A 23,570-nucleotide genomic window follows, 5' to 3' on the forward strand; every position below is an offset into this window, starting at 1 on the left:
CAGGTGACCTCAGGCTGTCGACTTCCGTAGCGCAGTCTTTTTGGTGCTGGGTGGTGGTGCGGATTCGCATGCTGGTACCTGTTGGTGCGCGTCGTTTTCTAGAAGACTGTAGGCTGCAGTTTGCCGCTATATGTACTGTGTACCTCCACATCCATACGGGGATGTTATTTCTAACGTGAACTTAAGGTTCTTACGTAAGTCGTTGAGGTACTCATTTAATCTCTGTATTTCTGCTTCCCCATGCAACCATATGACGAACATGTAGTCCGTTACTCGGCCAACTGCTTGAGTGCAGTGGTACGAAATTTAGTGCGCTCTGTTCGAAAATTTTTAGGAATATGTCAGCTGCTACAGGTGAAAGGGGGAGCCCATTGCCATTCCCTCTTTCTGCTTATAAAATATGCGTTGCCAACAAAACCATGTGGAAGACAAGCACTGTGGTGTCACCGCCAGACACCACACTTGCTAGGTGGTAGCCTATAAATCGGCCGCCGTCCGGTAGTATACTTCGGACCCGCGTGTCGCCACCATCAGTGATTGCAGACCGAGCGCCGCCACACGGCAGATCTAGAGAGACTTCCTAGCACTCGCCCCAGTTGTACAACCGACTTTGCTAGCGATGGTTCACTGACAAAATACGGTCTCATTTGCCGAGACGATAGTTAGCCTAGCCTTCAGCTACCTTATTTGCTACGACCTAGCAAGGCGCCATTATCATTTACTATTGATATTGTGAACCATGTACCGCCCAGGCCGACGTTCGTCATTAATGGATTAAAGTTAAGTATTCCACCAGCTACGTCCGTTTTTTCTAAATTCTAATTTCCTTGTCCTTTTCTAGACCTCACGCCAGCCTGCGTGAGCTAAAACGCGTGCCTTTCGGCCTCCTCTAGTAACACGGTGTTGGCTCTCCTGCCAACCACAACAAGCACAATTCCACGAGGTCGCATACATCTGGCGATATTTCCTTCTAGGGAATGTTGATGGTCTCCGCAATAGGCACGTTGGTAAACAATGATTTTATATCGAAGCTAGCAATAAGATTCGAAGTTATTACTTGCTGTATCTACATGACCTGGATGAAATGCGTACAATCCTTAACAAAAGATTCCGTTTGACCAACCAGGCTGAGTAGTTTGTGGGGTAATGTTTTGCCAGGTAATATGTGGTCAAGTTGATACCAATGACAAAGGGTCTCAAAGGACAGCCTTCATTGAGAATTTCTGGTACTCCTTGGTGGCAATGGAACTTTCGACGAGAGCCCCCTAGCTATGTGGACATCGATTCTACAAGCATCTGTCTCGACTATCTTCGCTGTTAAGTTTTTGTGTATGGGGTCCTTTTGGCTTCACATATTGTAGTGTCCATACTACTGTAGAGTTGCCTATTTGTGGCTGTAAAATTAAAATACATTTATTGTTCCTGAGTTCACTTAGGACTATTTTTTTTTTCAAATGAGATGTTTTGCTGTGAAAGAGTCACCCTAAGTGAATTCAGAAACAATGAAGTTATTATAAGTTTGGAAGGTAGGAAATGCACTTTTGGAAGCAAAGCTGTGAGGACGGGACGTGAGTCTTGCTGGAGTAGTTCAGTCGGTAGAGCTCTTGACCGCGAAAGGCAGAGATCCTAAGTTCGATTCTCGGTCCGGAACACAGTTTTCATCTGCCGGAAGGCTAATCAAAATTTTTGTAGTTTTACAGGCGGACAAAGGCAACACCACATAATTATTGGACACTACATCATACGAAGCCGAAATGAGCAAGTGGCTGAAGGATCCTGTACACAAAAACCGTATTCAAACGTTTTAGGATCTATGTGGATACAGTTAAGGATCTCACGTCCAAAGTCCCAGTGCCACGAAGGAATACCATAGGTTTACAAGGATGGCTATCGTTTGAGACCGGTTCTCAGTGAGATCAACTGGCTCACACATTATCTGTCAAATCACCTGGCCAAAAAATTACGCAGCCTAATTAGCCATATTGAATATTTTGTTAAGGATTCTACGCATTTCATCGAGCTCATATAGACACAGCAAGTACTAGCTATGGAGATAATCGTCGCCGTTGATATATGATCCTTGTTTCACAACGTGCGCCAGCACCGGTGACCGAGCGGTTCCGGGGGTTTCAGTCCGGAACCGCGCGACTGCTACGGTCACAGGTTCGAATCCTGCCTCTGGCATGGATGTGTGTGATGTCTTAGGTTAGTTAGGTTTAAGTAGTTCTAAGTTCGAGGGGACTGATGACCTCAGATGTTAAGTGCCATACTGCTCAGAGCCATTTGCCATCACAACGTGCCTGTAGTGGAAACCAGCAACATCCTACAGTGGCAAATAACCCGAGAAGTCTTCGAGCTGGTACAAATGTGCCTATCTTCAAGATGTTTCAGTTGTTAGGGCAAATTTTATGAGCAGACGGAACGGCAATGGGATCCTCCCATCCACCTGTAGCACCTGACATACTCACGGAAGCTTTCAAACAGACAACACAAAATTTCACGCCACTGCGGGCACGCTACTGGCTGAGCTACGTGGACGACATTTTCATCATGTGACCGCACGGGGAAGCAGAACTACACAGATTTCATGAGCACCTCGACAGCTTATGGAAGAACACACAGTTCACGCTAGAAATGGAAAGCACCAGAGCGATTCCTCTTGGGATATGGAGGTGTGTAGAATGTCTAGTGGCAAACTACGATATACGTTCTACAGGAAACTAACAAAAACCAACAGGTACCAAGTACCAACGTACGTATTCTCGCCAAAAAAAAAAGGTTCAAATGGCTCTGAGCACTATGGGACTAAACTTCTGAGGTCATCAGTCTCCTAGAACTTAAAACAACTGAAATCTAACTAACCTAAGGACATCACACACATCCATGCCCAAGGCAGGATTCGAACCTGCGACCGCAGCGGTCGCGCGGTTCCAAACTGAAGTGCGTAGAACCACTCGGCCGCACCGGCCGGCTATTCTCACAAACGTCCAACACAAAAGAACACTGTGCTACGTACGCTGACAGCCAGAGGTCACCGGATAAGCGACGCTAACCACATACAACAGGGACTGAATAAGCTCAAGGCAAAACTCTGTGCGAATGGATGCAACAGAGATATACAGCGAACTATGAGGTACAACGAGGATAAAACAGAAAAAAAGTACAGAGGAAACTCATCCTCTTGCTCGCCTGCCTGTTGTGAGAGGCGTCTGCGATCGTGTTGGCAAGGATCACCGTCGCGGGGGAATCAGTCTCAAATTCCAGAGTGGTCGCAAGATTCGAGATATGTTGAGGCTCTCCACACAGCAGGTGTTTACGAACTCCGGTGTGAATGCGCGGAAGTGAATGTTGGTGTATCCGAGAGACCCATTAGCACTCGCTTGTCGGACCATGAACATTACAGGAACAGAACACCACGAGAAATATGGCCGTTCTTTGCGTTTTAGAGAACCTTGCGTCCTTGCTCGGCAGCCAAGGATGCAGCAGCCAGAAATAAGAGAGGCCATAATCCAACGTCCTAGCAACATGAACAGGGAGGATGTCTCTAAGTTATCAAGGGGCCAGCTGCAAGCCAGCAGAACCAGTTGACCCAGGTTTAACAACATAAACAGCGATCGCGGCCTTAACGATTCGCTGCAGGGAAATACTACCCCCTAGGTACAAGCTGCCGGTTTGTGATTACCTACCGTTCGGCATCTAGAGATGTCCGTCATTCACTTACTAGAGTGACACAGGCGATAGCGTGCCGATACGGTATTTCCTAACAGTCACCTGCTACAGTCCCATCCAATCAGCTGGCAGAGTAGCACACGCACAGCCATCCCCCTCCACAGTTACCTCTCTTTAAATTAATCAGTGACCTCCCAAATATGTGACATCGGTAGCAGTGACACATCTGAAATAGACAGTATATAGGGGAAGACATTCACCAGTATCCAGTACTTAACCGCCCCGAAGAAGACCGCAGGTAGTCAGTCGAAACGTCGACAACTTAGTTGCTTTAGTGTCTCTCGTGACGCGGCCTAATACCCATAATTTTTTCATTCAGAATCCACAAAATGACTTCGTCCCTACAGTGTTCGTACGAGACCTGATTTGTCAGTCAGCTGTTCCTCCAATGTAAACCGTATAGATATAGCCTCTCTAGGCTGAAAGACCCGAGTACGGAACGTCTTTGTGCCTCGCCATTGAAATATAGGTCATATAAAAATAAATGATCTGGAAGACATTGTTTAATGCACAGCAGTGAACTAGTTCACCATCGTATTCCAAGCCTTCGCACACTAATGGACCGTGCTAGGGAGAAACTTTGTAAATTCAATGCCTGGTGTTGTGTTCCTTTAAAAGAAAAAAAAAATCCAAATTTGTGGTTGGTTGTCATTAAGCTACGATTAGTTAAGAATTTCTCTTCATATAAAAACAGTGAAAGGTTTTCGACAAACAGTAGTACAGTGATACTTCCAAAAGTATTCTGCATAAAACATCACTCTTTCCAAACGTACAAGACGTAAAAGCGTAACTGTCAAGACACCCTTTCTCGGTCACTCAACCTAGATCTCGGAAAGCTGTCACTCAATCTGATTCTATCCAAATATTTATGGCGCTTCTGCTTGGAAACTACTTTCAACACGACAGGAGTTTATAAGAAACGTTATGACAAACCTTCTCGAAACACTCACGTATTCCGTCGCTCGCACTGTTTAATAATTTATTGCCGAATGCAGAGAGTGTGTGTTTCAGTTTGTTTTTGTTTCCCTGCCTCGTGATGACCAGTTGTTTCTTCGAGCAGCTTGGATAAACATCGACAAGATCGTTATAAACTCACGTGCTCTTCTCATACGTGGTTTCTGGGAAACGTGCCGATGTTTACGAGCTGCCCCGCATACATACGGACGCTTTGGTCAGACTGCTTCACCATCTGCAGATGCGCAGCTGCCTGCTGTTTAGATCTATTCTACGAACCTGGGATGTCTTCACAACTTGTTGGTAGTTCTTTTCTAATCAAATAGCGTAGACGCAAATAAGGACTGTAGTTACAGGAAATGAGAAATGAAATTATCGTATGGCGTTGTTGAGTGGGAGGCCCCATCCGGGAACTTCGGCCGCCAGGTTGAAAGTCTTATTTCAGTTGACGTCAAGTTGGGCAACTTGCGTGCTGCTTATCATTATGATGACAACACAACACCCTGTCCACGAGAGGAGAAAATACCGACCCGGACGGGAATCAAATCCGGCCCCACTGCATGGTAGGTAAATACGTTACAACTCAGCTAAACTGGCGGAATGTAGTTACAGGAAATGTCATGATGAGACTCAAAATGTAGAAGGATAACAGTTGTAGGGTTCATAGAATATATTCACTCACTTATTCGCTCATTCATTTACACATCGGGCTCTATATATTGCATCAGCCTAAGAGTCTACAGGGATGTGAAATAAATCAGATTATACGTTAGTTACTAGAAGAAGTTTTTAGCAAGCGACCAGCTTCAGGCCACTCCATACTACCAGAAATGAATGAGGTCAAGATCATTAAAGTGAACTAATCTGTATAGCTTATACTCAGGGATATCATTAAATCTCTCTAAAGAAAGCTCCCTTGGCGCCAAGTACATAATTTTAATCGTTTGAAATACATGTCTGGAACAGTAATGAGTGTAAACCGTCAAAAAACATCGTATAAGTATGTGTACATATTATAAACACAAAACTGAGTACCTGTCACTATATACATGTGCTCATTGTCTTAGTTTTACTGTTAGTCGCTAAATGCTAGATTGACATTCATTTGCTCTGTTCCGTGTACTGTCGCAGCATAGTCACATAGTGAACTGAACACTGACTCAGCCGATGTTTATTTTCATAAGAGGGCAGCGATGTTGTTTCCAAACTACGGCCATGGATGTGTAATAAGTTGGAGTTGTCGTGACGTCACAAATTTGAAGCCGACATCTGCCATGTTAACTGCCTCTAATATTGGCACTTGTTCTATGTGTTAGGATGAAAACTGCTAGATTTCTGCATTTACGAGTGTACTAATCGTTCTGATTAGAATTTAAAGTGTAAAGGAACCACATTTCATTTGTAAGTGGACCTTTTCAAGCCATTTTTTCTTACATATACATGGATTTTGGTTGCGTTGTTTACTTTCACTGTAGCGGTTTAATTTCTGTCATTTCCCTTTAAATTTTCTATCGATCCAATTCGAAGAATTAGGACAGAAGGAAAGTCCGGGAACCGGACAAACACAGTAAAATATGTTATCATCATTTTCGAGGAGAGAACATAGACCGAACATCAGTTTCGGCAGTCCTACTTGACGAAAATGCTGGATTACAAACGCAGCCTTTTCATACTACATTCTTGTCTTCTTGGGTGTTCGAAACGTATGATAGAAAGAAAGTTACATTAACGAGGAGAAATGCATCGTCTCACTGGACTATTTATGTGTACGCATTTAAGACTAGAAAATCGTCTGAAAAAGCATCCCTAACGCTGAGCTATTCACGAAAGCGACATTCTGCGTGGTGTCTGTTTGTTCTATATCGTGTCTCCCTACCACCTTCGCGCAACGACGCTCTGAGCGTGTTTTTTTAGGGAACTGACTAGTTTGAACCTGGGACCTGTTGCTGGTAAGGAGACGCCAGACCACACATGACATGTAGAGTTCAGAAGAGTTCAGTGAGACTAGCGATTGTATAATCAAATACTTAATGACTTCAGCGTCAGCTCCACTGCACTCCCTGTAAAAGAATCTTAATACTAACTAAATTCAGTGGAAGGGGTTCAAGGCTTTCCTATTTTTAGTTAGCTGGTAAAATAACGTCGAAAAAGCAGTTAAGTTTACCATTGAAAATTTTATTCTACTCACAAAACATTGTTTATAAATTACACTATTGATAAAAGGAAATCTTTTAATACAAGATGATAAAAACCAACTGCGTTCAACAAAAATGTGAACGAATATTCCCTGAGTGGGTTTTCCAAGTTCTACAATGGATCGAAGGATGACCTATGCCATATCACATCTATAATCTAGGTTTAAATCAAGTTTCACAAAAGAGAAAACTATCAAAATGGTCTACAGTACCCTCAGTTTAATTGACGATCGACACTAGTATTACGCAAAAAGGTGGTGTAACAGATGAGACTTCTGCAGTTCTGAGTGAAGCTTTATGCACTGTCATGAGGCATCGCGTGAGTTCATTACATTGTCGGTGTTCGTCAGGGGGCAGCGGACAGCACAGCTCCGCTCACCTCGCCGTCTCGGAAGCAACTCTCTCCTAACTTCTCCTTACTACAATTTACCGAAGTTGGTTTAAAAAAACTATCTGGCTGTGTTTTCATCTGACCAATCAGGGTCTTAATGTTAACCTTAAGCTCCGACTACAAAAATTCTGTCTATCCAATGAGAAACGTTATCCTTTTCGTGGCGGGGCAATGTTTTTAAAGTTTACAACGTACAGAGACGCGAAAAAGTCTCAGGCTAAAACTTGCAGCTGGGGTGGCCCTTTTAGTGTTATCATAAGATCTATACTGTTCTTCTGGAGGGCTCTAGCTTTAAACATAGGCTTGGGGGTGGTCCTAGCGGCTAGCTGGCGACGTGGATGTCCGTCCCTTATCATTGGGCCTTCTAGCTTAACATGGTTCTGCTCTTCCCTTCTGTTCTCGTTCTCCCCTCGGAACTACGTCTGTCTCACGGTGGGAAGGTATGACATGCGTTTAGGCATCCTTGTGTTAGTCTGTGGTATTCCATTTGCTCACTCATTGCTCTTATTGCTTTGGTTAATTTAATGTCACGATTTATTCGGAGCTATGTGACATACTACTGGATTTGCTTATCATGTCAGGGTTTTCATGGAAGGTGTTGGATTTGCCTGACATCTTACAACGTTTATTATTTAAAACAATTGTTTGTGCACAAGCCAAAAATTTAAAACTAGAAGCAATCTTAAACAGCAGACTTCAAGTGTCTTGGAGCATCTAAGGCCTCAAAAGTGCATATAGCGTAAGGCGGTAGCGCCTTCTCCTCCTGTTGTACCTCCATAGTGAGGACGATCGATCCTAACTTCATTAAAGATGCACAGCTCTCTATGTCCTTGGTTGCGGAGGACTAATAAAACTAATAAAACATAGTAAACCACACGGGCCCTAAATCCTTAAAATATACATGCTAAAGTGTAGTTTAGGCTAGACCAGTGTAAAGATCTGGTGTCAAAGAGTGTACAATTTTATTTACCTAATTAAAAATACCAAGCTGACATTTTCTACAGCAAACGTTCTATGAAAAAGGATAAGTTGGGAAAAAAAGAAAAGAAAACCTGTCACATATGGACTGACTCACAGACTAGGCTGAGATAAAAAGAAAAGATAATCACATTGGGAGCCTAATCTGCTTGCGGAGTACCCATTGAAGACTTTTGCATCAGAACGTAAAAGTTATTTCTGAAACAGAGATGGGGCCACGCCGCCTATTGCTCGAGAACGTGGTGTCGCAGAACAATACAGAGTGAAACTATGTAAGGCGTGTCAGCAATCGCTTCTACAGCTCAAGATACAACATTTAAACACATGACTAAGTCGAATCTGGCGGGAATCAGCCTTTGATTAACTTATCACTGGGAAACGAAATTTTTTTGCATTGCTCTAAACTAATTCTCTGTTAGTTCCAGATTTGAGATTACTTTTCTGATAGAAGGTGCCGTTTGTTTCCAAATGACATGTAATATTGGAAAATTCTTCGTCAGGTCAGATTCATACTGTTTTTTGATATCACCTCATCAAAAATAATTTCCTTTATTTTAAGAAATGGGCACTCCATCACACATTACACGGAAAACAGAGTAAAATAGATTAACTCTTTTTTAGCCGGTATTCGAATATTCATAAACATCAGTCATGGAAGAGCGCATAATACATATTTACTCATAGTTTTCATCAATGGAGGTCGACCGAATATAACAAATGCAGTACCTACTACTAGGTAAATTCAGCTTGCAACTTATTTTATAATTTATTATAATCCTGTATAATATGGACGTAATTCTGTTAATGTTGGCTGATTAACGTTGGCTATAGAAGACGTTGTGAGAGTTTCTGCGGTTACAGGAAATCCTTTAAAATAATAAGTTCATCGTATAGTTGTTTCATACGTATATTCTGAGATTTTCTGAAGAATTCTCGAGCAGTTCGGACAAGTACAAATCACGTCCCCCACTCGTAGTCAGAAATGAGACATTGAGTCTCTGTGCCTTCGCTGCTCTCTTGTTTCCCTGGTCGTGTCTCAAGGTCTGACTGACTCAAGACTTTACCTTCTTCGATGCGGAATTCTATGCGACTTTGCGGGCACTGGAGCAGATGTGACGGGATTCGCGTACTAAATTCCTTGTATAGAATGCATATTTGAATCATAAGCTGTTTTATTTTAAACCCATATTCTACCGGTTTCGGTCTTGGACCGTCTATACAGATACTATCCAAAGATACTAATAATTATATGTAGTAAGCAGCAAATGTTAAGTTTTTTTTACAAAGAAGAGCAAAATAACATCAATATTTACAAGGGATAGAATGGTTTAAGCCGCCATGTTGCGTTAGTCATTACTTAAAATGTGTAGTGCTATTCATGAATATACATGTATGACACAGGACTTTAAAAGCAAACATCCAAATATAAATTTTATATGGAGCAGTACTGAAGATAATATCAGGACTTTAAGTATTACTTATACAAAATATTGAGTAGTTGGTCAAAGATCTTTAAAAGGATATTGTCATCATATGGTGTAACAATATCTCAATGACAAGTTACTTGTTAATATAGAAGTCTAGAGTCTATTTTAGTTGAATATCTTCGGTGCAATGTCATATGTAAACAGAAAACAAAGTTGCTATACCCAAACTATAAGATAACATAGATGTTACAATATAAGGTAGAAAACATTATAAAATCCTAATTTTACATATCATATGCATTGTGTATACCTGATGAACTGTACATAAACAAACGTCAGTTATATCATAATGCAATGGAAATCGCATTGTAACATTAAAACAAGCTAAAAAACCGGTTTAAATGTCAATCAGGGCCCATATGCATCTAAGTTATAGTAGTGAAACAATTACTGTCACATATCGACTATATTTAAAGGAAACCTTCATATGTAAATGAAGTTTCATTACAGTGCTTAATGGGAAGCTTATTATGTTAATAATAATAGTTTTATAACGAAAGGGGATGAATAAATAACAACAGCATAACCAACCATGGCTTCAAATTTTGCTTCAAGGAACACTGCCAACACATGTATATAGTAGTGGTAATAAAGAGTAACGTTTTTTTAAACAATGTAAAACTTTAACTAAAGAAATTAGAAGTTCAGCCATTGACTTTACATTTTGAGAGGCATATAGAAAAAATTCTTTACATAATCAAGGCAAATAACTGCTAACTAAATATGTACTTGCATGCTGTTAGACTTAAACACATTAAATTGAATGTAGATATCAGGCTACAGATGACATATCTAACATATCGATACATGACGGTTATGTACACAATAACATTTAACAATACAGAGTTTTTTGTAAAAGATGAATACATGACCTACTGTTCATTCAAATAAGAACTACAGCTTGAGAGTAGGAACATATTATAAGCGGAGGCAACTTGTTGACCAGAAAAAATTTCGTTTTTTGTTTATGTATGACATCATATTCATCAAAGACAATCTATTCCTCTACATTATTAAGCAATTTGTCATCGAGATATTATTATGCCATATGACGACAATATTCTTTTAAATACCTTTGACCAACTTCTCAATATTTTGTGTAAGTAATATTTAAAGTACTGATCTTATCTTCAGTACTGCTCTGTATACAATTTGTATTTGGATGTTTGCTTTTAAGGTCCTGAGTCATATATTTATATTCATCAATAATATTACACATTTTAAGTAATGTCTAATGCAACGTGGTGGCTGAAACCATTTTAACGCTTGTAAATATTGATGTTATTTTGCTCTGCTTTGTAGAAAGCTGTTAACATTTCGTGCTTACTACATATAAGTGTTTGTATCTTTGAATAGCATCAGTGAAGATCGTCCAAAACCGAAACTGGTAGAATTTGGGTTTAAAATAAAAACAGCTGATGGTTCAAATATGCATTTTATACATTGCTTAACGGCTGTGGGCAGTCATCTCCCAAAAATGTTTAAAAGTAAATTCTTTGTGTTTCCGATTCTCTGAGTGCTCTTCACACCGTGCAATGCCTGCACCCAGCAGGAAAAGTAATCCAGAATATCCAGGAGGCTCCCCCACATCTCTCCCGCTCCTACTAGAACAACTCTGAAAGATGTGTCCTTTTGCTGGGTACCAGAGCACGTGAGTCTTGCGGAGAATGAAAGGATTGATGTACCAGCCTAGGAGGCGAGTCGCGATGCTGAATTAGTTCGGTGTGCCATCTCCCTGCGTGCTATCTCCTCGCTGTTGAGGTACAGAGTCATGTGTCGACGGAAACACGAGTAACTGAAAGTGACTGATAGCAAACTGCGTCTAGTAAAGCCCACTACTATGACGTTGCATACTTCCATTCAGTCATGGAGGCGCAATTAGATTCTCCTTACTCGTCTTCGCATAAGCCACAGTCCAGTGACCCACGGCTTCTTGTTCCGGCGAGAGGACCCTCCAGCGTGTGGTGCTTGTGCCGTACCGATCACTGTGCGCTGTATTTCACTAGACTGGCTTTTACACCAGCCAGAACATTATGATCGCCGACCTCCTATCGAAATAAATCCATCTAGGCGAAAGCAGCGTCATTTGGCGAGGTGTGACTGCTGGACAGACACACACATGGTGCATGTAGTATCAGTGAGTGCGCTGTCCGTATTTAGAATGGGGAAGGTGCGCGACCTATCTTTGTTAAAGAGAGGGCAGTTGTGATGGTCCGGTGGCTCGGCGCAAGCATTTCAGAAACTACACTACTTGTGTGGAATTCGTGGAGTGTCCACCCCTCGACACACACGTCGGACGTCATAGGTTGGGCAGGTTGGCAAAACAGGATAGGAGGCGAACTGTGGCGGAATTAACATCAGACTTGTGGTGTGCGTACTGTAAGACCTTCAGTACGCACACCATCAGAGTATTGCACTCGTCGCTCTAACGAATTAGGCGAGTGTCAGCACTGTGTCTTGTGGTCTTATCGTGGCGTGTTTATCTACTGCCGTTAGGTCAGACGATAGAAATGCCACATGCACGCTTAGAGTAGCAGATTGACGGTGACAAACTTTAAACAGAACGTTATTAATTTTCAACACATTTATTAAAATAATAACAAGCATAAAAATTACTTAACTTGGTTCTGGATGCTATTTAAATTGACAATCTGAAGTTCTCTTGGTGCATTAATCTTATTCTCACATATTTCTGATACTTGACAAAAGTGTCTATACATTTATCTTCATGGCTATGTATAGGAATATGGTAATCTTACTAGGTGGAGACTGAAACTTGACTATAGACTGGTACAGACAAATGTAGAACTCGTACAGACTGGTACAGACTAACGCAGACTGGTGCCGACAAATGCAGACTGGTACAGGCTGGTGTATACAAATCCAGACTGGTACAGACTGGTGCAGACAAATGCAGACTGACTAATCGGAGGTCTGTACACTCGTTATAATACCTCGCGCGTTCACGTATCACTGCGCGAGTGTAATCCACGAGGAAAAAACGTTCTACGTTAGCATAAATCTCATCGGCTGCGTTACATATTAATACGCAGATCGGCGGAAGCAGAATTTGGTCCATTTCTATGGCAGCGCCATCTCGTAGTGCGGAGACGGGCGAGCGCTGCGCCTGCGCTGTTGTGCTTAGCAGGGTGCGCTCTAGTGGGAAAGTTGTGTACGCGCTGACTACGCGGAACTATGTACACAACAAGACTTTCATGCTGGGCAGAGTGCAAGTGTGTCTGAAGACACAGTGCACTGAATACTCCTAACGATGAGCCTCCACGGCCGACAACCCATGCATGTGCCAATGTTAAAGCCGCGACTTCGGGCAAGGGCACGGACTTTGACGCAGTGGCAGAACGTTACATGGTCTGATGAATTACGACACCTCCTCGTCATGCCGATGGCACCAGTACTGTGCGACGAGACAAGCTGGCGGCGGCTCCATTATGCTCTCAGGAACGTTCACATGGCCGTCCATGGGTCCAGTGGAGCTCTAGCAAAGCACCATGACAGCCAAGGACTACCGAACACTGATTGCAGGCCACGTACAACCCTTCACTACCGGCCTGTCTCCCGACGGCAGTGGCATTTTTCAACAAGATAATACGCCATGGTACAAGGCCATGATAGCGGTAGAGTGCTACGAGGAACCCAGCGACGAGTTACGATGTAGTGGTCTCGCAACTCACCAGATCTGAACACATCTGGAATATGATTGAGCGTGGCGTCAGAGCTCATCGTCCCCTACACTCCGTAATTCGTGGGAATTAGGTTATTTTGGTGTGCAGTTGTGGTGCCAACTCCCTACAGCGACCTAACAGGGCCTCATTGCCTCTGTGACACGATGCGTCGCTGCGGTTAGCCGTGGCAAAGTTGAATATACTGGCTATTACGTTGGTAGTAATAAAGTTCTGGCTGATTAGTGTATTTTCAGACCAGAAGGCAGCGGCAGATTTGTCCGCAGATCTGCCCTCTATTTTAAATGACGTTAAAGCGAATGTGATTCGATTTTTACGGTTTTGTGATGTGTCCAATTTGTTTCCTAAAATTTGAGGGATATGTTCTGTTTTAACAGAGTGACTGGGTCCACAATGCTTTCTCGTAAGTGGTCAATCAGTCACATTTCCCTGTGCTTTTCTTTTAATTCTGATGTGGTTTTACTTGCGTCTTAATCCCATCTATTGGACCTTTCACTCTCGTCCATATTAAGACCTGTAAGATTGAGTGATTGTGTGGGTCAGCGTGAGGGAGGTGAGAGCGACATTTTACAGGTTTCTTCCTCACTGTGTGACAACAAGTTTAGTCAAAATGAGATTTTCACTCTGCAGCGAAGTGTGCGCTGATATGAAACATTCTGGCAGATTAAAACTGTGTGCCGGACCGAGACTCGAACTCGGGACCTTTGCCTTTCATGGACAAGTGCTCTACCAACTGAGCTACCCAATCACGACTCACGCCCCCTCGTCACAGCTTTACTTCTGTCAGTACCTCGTCTCCTACCTTCCAAGCTTTTCAGAAGCTCTCGTGCGAACCTTGCAGAAGTAGCTCTCCTGAAAGTAAGGACATTGCGGAGACATGGCTTAGCCACAGCCTGGGGGATGTTTCCAGAATGAGTTCGAGTCTCGGGCCGGCACACAGTTTTAATCTGTCAGGAAGTTTCAACAATTTTAGTCGTTATATCGGCATTCGTTTCTTTTTCTACTGTAAGGGCGCTGATAACCTCGCAACCGCACGCACTCACACGCACGCACACACACACACACACACACACACACACACGCTCAGGTTCTATGCCGATGGGAAATGTTTCACATCCAGGCGCTGCCAACTGACCTCGTGTTACTAACTGCAATAACAACAGAAATTTTCAGCTATACATGCGTCGGAATACCTTGTCTGCCCGTCACTCATCACTCGTGCTTTATCGAAACAACTTTCAAGCGATACGAAAGCAATCCGGTTGTTGGGAGCGATAACATTCCGCTGAATTGGCTGATTGCGCTCTTGTTAGGTGGAAACTGAAGGGGAGTATAATACTACAGCTCGCCGGTTGTACGAGGGAATAATCCAAACAGTCGACCTCCGAGAAGATCGGCATTTATCATTATTGATTACAGATTCGGAAAAGAAGGAAGGCATGAGAGTAGGAAGGCAAGAGCTTAATATCTCATCCACACAGAGCATTCTGTCGCAGGAGGAAATCGATGGCCACTTTCTAGTACAAACTATCCCAAAGTGACTCCGGAATATCGTGGATTTTCTTCCTTCCTCATAAGCTTTCGTCGTCCGATCGCTCCATCGTTTAGTCTAGCTCAGGGAAGCCTGCTAACGGACAAGATTTTGACAGCTGCGAGTGGAATTCCGTGGACGTCTGAATTTGAAAGCAAATAGGTTCTGGAACATGTTGTTTCCGAAATTTGTTTCTGGAAGTGGAATTTGGGAATTGCTTGTGTAAATGAGCTTCTTTGTAGTGCAGAGACACAGGTGTTATTTTCTTTTTTTTTTCTTTGTGATTCTTCCTGATGTGGTTGTTGCATATGAGAAAGTGATTAATGTACTGTGTTACCTTCCTTCCCGTTTCGTCATCTGACGAGCAGAGCAAATACAGGGTGCTCGGAAATTCTCATTACAGACTTGTAGGACTTGTAGAGGGGAGTGAGAATAATGTTTTGAATAGAAACACATGTCCGGAAACGTACCGCTTCCGTGCTACAGCCGTTTTGAAATCATGTTTGCTAGGTAAGTATGTAGCAAGGTAGTCATGGTGGGGGACGGTTCCGTCGGATCGGCTGATGTCATTTAATGTCTGTCCTACCTCTCTGTCCTGGCTGGAGTCTCATTCACGTGTTTGTGAGCATTAGAGCAATATAGTTGAGTACACGTTTCCAGAATGACAGACATGATCCTTCTGAATAGTGAAGCTCACGATAATTTAAGTGCTGCTCGTCGCCTTTATCAAGATCGTTCTCCACAACGTCCGACTCTACTGCAGACCCTTTTCGCCACAGTTATGCAATGACATAGAGAAAGTTTACCTTCACCGTCAGCAGAAGTGACGTGTTCTAAGGAGACGCCGCACACCGAATTGGAAGAGGGCATACTGTATCACGCTGAAAAGATCCCATGAACAATTTCTTCGGCTGTTAATGAATGGAATTGCAAAGTAACTGTCATACTGCGTCATGCCTAACCATTTACATGTCAGACTGGTCGCTTTACAACATGTTTTCAAATGGTTGTAGTACGGAAACGGTACGTTTCCGGACATGGGTTCCATTTCAAAATATTGTCTACTCATTCCCCTTTACAAGTTCTGAAAGTATGTAATGGGAATTTCCGAAGGCCTTAAATATGCGTCACATCAGACGATGTGTGTTATTAGACGCAATTTTTCGTTACAAACGTAGCTCAGTATGTGACTCTCAACAGGGAACATCCTCAGAAGCCCAAAAAAGCTTGATGTGTACTTCACGAAGAGTAAAAAAGTAAGACACATATCGTTGGCACATCGAATTGTTCACTGGCGATGAAACGGTGTACAGGAATTATGCTTATCGTGTAGATAAGAAAGGAAATCTGCATCATAAGAAAATTATTGCGACATGTAGGCGGAGCTGTAGATTCTCAAAGCTTGTGCTGGTAACTGACCACAACGTAAGTAAATGTATTACAGTGGGGGTAAGCAAGTATAAACTCGCTGTTTTACTTGCATACACCACTTAATAATTTGGATCAAGCCACCAAGTATCATGAGTAAAAGTCTTGATGTGAACGACAGCACAAATACACATGTGGGATGGTAGATTTCAGACAGATGAATTGGAAGAATACTTCGGTGTCAAATTCATCCAGAAGGTAGCTTGGAGGCTTTTCATTCGAATGACTGTTTTCGAATTTTTCACTACTGTAGAATCCTTATGAGATGGGGCTAATTAGAAAAAAAGTGCCATGTGCATCTGTTTATTGATTGGAAAAGAGGATAAAGGGCAATTTCAGATATGTTTATCAAAATCCAGCGGAAATGGGTACTACATAGAAAGACTTACTACATCACGGAATGGCTTGCTCTTAAAACTGCAAGAGCAGATGTTTCGACCCGAATAAATTAACAATCTTACAATTCTCGGGTAACTCCTATTATTGTACAATCAATGACATTGGTTATTAGTATTAGTATAAGAGCGATTGAAAGAGAGCACCATTCCAGTAGCGTGAAGCTTTTGTTTCCATTCTGACGACGACTGCGATGAGTCTTGACATGCTCTTCATGAGTCGTCGAACGTGTTATCGGCACAGGCCGAATTTCTTAAACTCTTTAAATGCGCAGTAACAAAGCCCTGGAGTCGTCGCGCTAAGAGAGCGAACGGAATTACACTGTTCCATCGAGAACAAACAGTAAAAAGGCAACGACGTCAACACCTGGAAAAGTAAGCCGATAGGGGAATTTCGTAATGATAGCATGGTGAAATCCAGGATCGTCTTTAAAATGCATTTTAATCATCAGCCGTTTTGTTGTCCAATTAGTCATCTACCGGTTTCGGTTGTTAACCATCATCCAGAATGTAGGGTCAGCAGCATAGTTGAAAGCATCTCATAATCCTCTGAAGCCGAACAATATCGAAATCATCCAGCGAAATTGTACAAACACCTGACAAAATATGTCTTAGAAAACTGACAAATTATGTCAAGTGTTTGTACAATTTCAAAGGAATATCGGATGCTTTTAACTAATTTGTTGTACCCAATATCGTGAATGATGGTCAATAACCGAAACCGGTAGATGATTAATGGGACAAATAAACAGTGGTGATTAAAATGCATTTTGTGAAAACTTTACGGCTGTTGAACTTCACCTTATGGAAACATTACATCAAGGATCAATGGCTGAAGGCGTCAGAGATTATATGTAAATAGAAGGTAGAGGGAAGAGAAGGGAAACGATTACCGACGTCAGCTGCATCGGGACATTACGTGGAGTGAATAAGTATATCGCACTAGGATTCGCACCCTCGATCTCCTGCCTACTAAGCTAGTGCATTTACTACTGCGCTACCCGGGACACAGTGTTCATCGCAACTGCACGGACTATCCCTACACGCCCCACGGCCGACCCATATTTCCTTCGAGTGCCACCTATCTGCAGTCCATTTCCTCTATGTTCGCTGCTTTGAGATTCCTGCAGGAGGTCAGACGAAATGGTGCATCCGCACTGAGGGTGGATTCATTGCCCAGCTCGCCGAATCAATTACATGAATGCGTGAAGTCTGTTCTTTCGGACATGGCGGCGCTCCGTGGTTATGTGGTTCGACCATGAGGCGTGTTGAGATAGTCTGCGCAGTTGCGATGAACGCTGTGTCCCTGGTGCCGCAATAGTTAACGCACTTGCAAGCAAGAGCTCCCGGGTTCGAATCCCAGCCTGGCACACAATTTTCGCTCTCGCCGCTAGCTGCGCCAAATAGCCCGATGCAGCTGACATCAGTAATCTCTTTCCTTTCCCTTTTTCCCTTCCCCCTTCCCCCCTTCAATTTACATATTATGTATCACAGCTGCATACCCCGCGTGGTCTCTAATCTTTCGGTGTTTAATTTTTCGCACATGCCCGAAAGAACAGACATACAGCAGTAGAGATTGGCTGGTAGCAGGTACGGCCGGAATTGTTTGTTGAAGTGTGCGGCAGCGCTGATCCAGGCGGCTGGTTGCTGATTGCTGGTAGCTGGTGACCGACGACAGGCATGGAACTCCTTGCTGCGGCCGGCTTTGGAGGTTGCACCAGCGTATGCAGCACAGTTCTGGTAAACGGATCAACGCTTTAGCATTTAAGGTACACAAAGTCTATACCTGTTTCACTAGATCTGTATCGGCCTGATATCTCAGACGATGGAATACACGCTGGTAGTATAGGGAACTTTGACAGGAGGTGTATCGGCCAAAGCAAGACACAAATTTTCAGGAAACGTAGTTTCTAACGTGCATACTTTAAGAGCTATGGGCACTTGTTCAGTAGAAGAGATGTGTTTCACAATAGTGAAGACGAACAAATGCTAATAGGTGTTAAGGTATGGATTTTAGAGTCCATATTTACTGGAAATTTGTTTCTTTTTGTTGCCCATACTACCACCTCCAAAAATAAGGAGACGAAAGAGCTTGCAGGGGAAGTGACATGTTAGACAGTATCGAAGATAAACAAGTGCTCACAGTTCTTAAGTTACACATTTTCATGTTCACTATCCACTTCTTTTCTTGTTTTACTGTATGCTATCATCTCTGAAATTTTCTCACCCTACAATCTTAGCAACAACAGCACCGGTGCATGTATTCCACTATGAGTGTCATGGAAAAGGGTGAGTTCGTTTGCATGTTTGTGGCGACGAACTCCCTGCAGCAGTTTCTTAAATTTCCTGAGGGTAGCACAACACACTTCAGAGTTGATCGTTGCACCATGAGGGAGGACATCGAACAGAGTAACCCCTACATAGTCGCAGGATACCGTCGCCATGACTCTTCTGGCTCATAGCACTTCTTTGATCTTTTTCTTCGGAGTACAGGTGGACTGCCGGCCGGTGTGGCCGTGCGGTTCTAGGCGCTTCAGTCTGGAACCGCGTGACCACTACGGCCGCAGGTTTTAGGGGGCTGATGACCGCAGATGTTAAGTCCCATAGTGCTCAGAGCCATTTGAACCATTTGAACAGGAGGACTGGCGGCTCTCCATGGTTTGCAGTTTTGCTTTCGGTTCGAAATGGTGAATCTGTGTTTCATTTCCAGAATGAGATTTTCACTCTGCAGTGGAGTGTGCGCTGATATGAAACTTCCTGGCGGATTAAAACTGTGTGCCGGCCCGAGACTCGAACTATTGGACCTTTGCCTTTCTTGGGCAAGTGATCTACCAACTGAGCTACCCAAGCACTTGCCGGCAAAAGGCAAACGTCCCGAGTTCGAGTCTGTGTTTCATTGTCTGTCAAGATATTCAACAAAAAATTGTCACGATCAGTGCGCAAGCAATGCCCCTCTTTATGGTCTTGTGATGGGCGGCGAGGAATCCAGCGGCTACAAACCTCTGAATACCCTAACTGGTGGACGGATGTGTCAACACTACCGACAGAGACGTCCAACTGAACAGTGAGGTGCTTTATTGCTATCCATAGATCACCTTGAATGAGTGCCAGCACGTTGTAACATTGCAGCAATCACAGGTGTGTGCTGCCTGCCGGCGAACTGGAGATCGGACAAGTTTTCGTGATCTTATTGCGATGATGATATATGCATTGCCCAATGATTCACCGTGCTTTTACTTGCTCCTTACACATTCTGCAAGCGCCTACGAATATCTGTGATGCTCTGGTTTTCCACCAAAATAAACTCGATGACAGCTCTCAGCATTGAACGCGCTTCCCTCACAGACGCCATTTTATGGCTACATATAGCATCGACCCAACTGGAACTTTATGAAACCACAGGTGCTGAAACAGTGGACGATCTCTACAACAAACTCCGCAGTTTTTCGACAGAAAGTTGCAGAGAAGAAAGTGCCACTGAATGCCGCTAGCATATCTTCGTCTCTGAGGCGTAAAGTGGAGACTAGCCCAGCATTTACCTGAAGGAGTGTGGGAAGCTGTATAAAAACCACTCTCTCGCAGCGTGGCGTGCCAGCCCACGATCGTTAATCAGCCGCTTGTATACGTGCAGGTCACTTCTATCTTCTGCATTATGACAATGATCTGGTGGGGGTTCCTAGTAAATGTGGGTACGAATTTGAATGTGGGAGATAGTAAAGGTATGTTACATGAAAAGAACTTGGGATCATGCTGAAAGGAACTGACAGATGGGGTGTCAGTATTGGTTTCCTCTTGGGCAAAGTAGGGATAGATTGGAGCCTTCATTCGGAGTGGGAAAGATATGTTACGGTTAGCTGGCCGAGCGGTTCTAGGCGTTACGGGCATGAATGTGTGTGATGTCCTTAGGTTAGTTAGGTTTAAGTAGTTCTAAGTTCTAGGGGACTGATGACCTCAGATGTTAAATCCCATAGTGCTCAAAGCCATTTGAACCATTTAGTTACGATTATAAGGAAGTCTAGATTTCAGGAACGAGTTCACGGTCTGGTGTCTTCTATCTAGAAACGTATTTTAATTCTTACGGTTTGTTTATGCACCAGGGAAAGCTCTTGTAGCTTTATTTATTGACCCACTCCCGTAGAACTTCAGATTTTGGTTTCAACGTTTTTATTTTCGTTCTTGGAGCATTAACAAACGGTCCCACACATCTGAGGGGTTGTGTGAAATAAAATTCACGCAGTAACGTTTCTCCAGCAGGGTTAAAAACACACGGAGGTCGCGGCGTTAATACACGACGGCGGCAGGCCGACCGCTACACGGAATGCCGCTGGCAGCGGGAACCGGGGGTTCCTGGAAGCGGCGCGGTGCGGCGCTGCCGGCGCCCGCGGAGGTGGACGGCGGACGCTAAATGTTTTCATTCCGACCCGCGCATTCCGCAAATCGACGCCGCGTCGGCAGCCGGCCTCTATTGTTCCCGGCGTGTGCGCACTCAGCTCAGGTGAGTGGAGAACCGAGGTCAGCTGGACGCTCAGGCGCGGACTGAGTAGGCGTCGCTTGCTACGGTGCGTGCGAATTGCGCGGCCCAAACGGTAGGCTGTCATCTCTCATACGGCACTGTCAAGAGTGCCACTAGAGCCACATCATATTCATAACGATCGTATGAGAGAAATGACGCAGTAGTTAGCTTTTTTTTTTTCTTTGGAGTCATCAGTCTTCTGACAGGTATTGTACACTGTGCCAACCTTTTCACCCTGTACACCTCCCCCTAGAACCATGGAAGTTGTGCCCTAATCTATTAATACATGTCCTAGCATCCTGTCCTTTCCTCCTCAGAGTAACCAAAACATTCCTTTCCACCCCGACACTACGGAGCACCTCCTTATTTCCAAGCTTACCACTCTAGTTAACTGTCAACATTCTTCTGTAGCATCACATCTCAAACACGTCGATTCTCTTCTTTTCCGGTTTTCCCACAGTACATGTTTCACTGCCCAGGCAACGCTGTCCTCCAAACGTGCATTCTCTCCGTCAAATTAAGACCTATGTTTGATATTAGCGGATTGCTCTTGACAGGCTGTGTCATTTTCGCCAGTGCTGGTCTGTTTTTTAAGTCTTCACTGATCTGCCCTATTTTTCTGGCTAGATGTCCGAATTCCTTAACTTCACGTATTCTGTGATACGAAACCTTGATGTTAAGTTTCTCGCTGTCCTGATTTCTACTACTCCTTTGTACGTTCATCTTTCTTCGATTCACTTTCAATCTATTACTCTGTACTCATTAAACTGTTTATTTCGTTCAACAGGTCCCGTAATTGTTCTTCACTTTCACGTAGGGTAGCAGCGTCATCAGCAAATCTTAACATTGATATCCTTTCGCACTGAATAATCCCGCCCTCTAACGGGTTAGGGTTAGGTTAGTGTTTTTTAACGTCCCGTCGACAACGAGGTCATTAGAGACGGAGCACAAGCTCGGGTTAGGGAAGGATGGGGAAGGAAATTCGGCCGTGCCCTTTTCAAAGGAACCATTCCGGCATTTGCCTGAAACGATTTAGGGAAATCACGGAAAACCTAGCCGGTCGGTGTGGCCGTGCGGTTCTCTGCGCTTCAGTCTGGAACCGCGTGACCGCTACGGCAGCAGGTTCGAATCCTGCCTCGGGCATGGATGTGAATGATGTCCTTAGGTTAGTTAAGTTTAAGAAGTTCTAAGTTCTAGGGGACTGATGACCACAGATGTTAAGTCCCATAGTGCTCAGACCAAATTCTGAACGGAAAACCTAAATCAGGATGGCTGGAGACGGGATTAAACCGTCGTCCTCCCGAATGCGAGTCCAGTGTGCTAACCATTGCGCCACCTCGCTCGGTCCCGCTCTCTAACCTTCCTTTTATTTCCGTCATTGTTTCTTCGATGTGTAGACTGAACAGTAGGGGTGATAGCTTACGCGCCTCCTTTACGCCCTTTTTATTCTGAGCATTTTGTTGTTGGTTTTCCACTCATATTGTTCGCTCCTGGTTCTTGTACATAGTGGGTTGGGATTGGGTTGTTTGGGGGAAGAGACCAAACAGCGAGGTCATCGGTCTCACCGGATCAGGGAAGGACGGGGAAGGAAGTCGGCCGTGCCCTTTCAAAGGAACCATCTAGACATTTGCCTGGAGCGATTTAAGGAAATCACGGAAAACCTAAATCTGGATGGCCGGACACAGGATTGAACCGTCGTCCTCCCGAATGCGAGTCCACTGTGCTAACCACTGCGCCACCTCGCTCGGTCTTGTACATAGTGTATTATATTACCCGTCCTTTCATATACCTTACTCCTACTTTTCTCAGAAATTCGAACATCTGCATCGTTTTACACTGTCGAAAGATTTTTCCATGTCGGCAAATCCTGTGACCGTGTCTTTACTTCCTTCAGTCTTAGTACACTGGATTGATATCGGGTGGACGCCGGTTTAAATTCCCTCCGGGTATCCAGATTTAGTTTCTCCGTGATTTCCTTAAATCGCTCCAGGCAAGTGCAGGAAAGGATCTTTTGAAAGAGCACGACAAATTTCCTTTCCATCTTTCAAATATTCCAGGCGTGTCCTCCGTGTCTAACCACGTCGTTCTCGACGGGTCGTTAAGGAGACCATGTCGCAAACAATGCGACAGATAAAACTTTCTCAAGAAGGGCAGTTAGTGCACGAAGAAATAAAAATTTCTTTTATGTATCTGCTTCAATGTTATTTTGTTGTATACAGCTACACTTGCTGAGTGCTGTCGATCTTTCATTTGAGTGCCATAATTCTA

Source organism: Schistocerca gregaria, chromosome 4, assembly GCF_023897955.1.
Source record: "Schistocerca gregaria isolate iqSchGreg1 chromosome 4, iqSchGreg1.2, whole genome shotgun sequence".
Taxonomy (NCBI): Eukaryota; Metazoa; Arthropoda; class Insecta; order Orthoptera; family Acrididae; genus Schistocerca; species Schistocerca gregaria.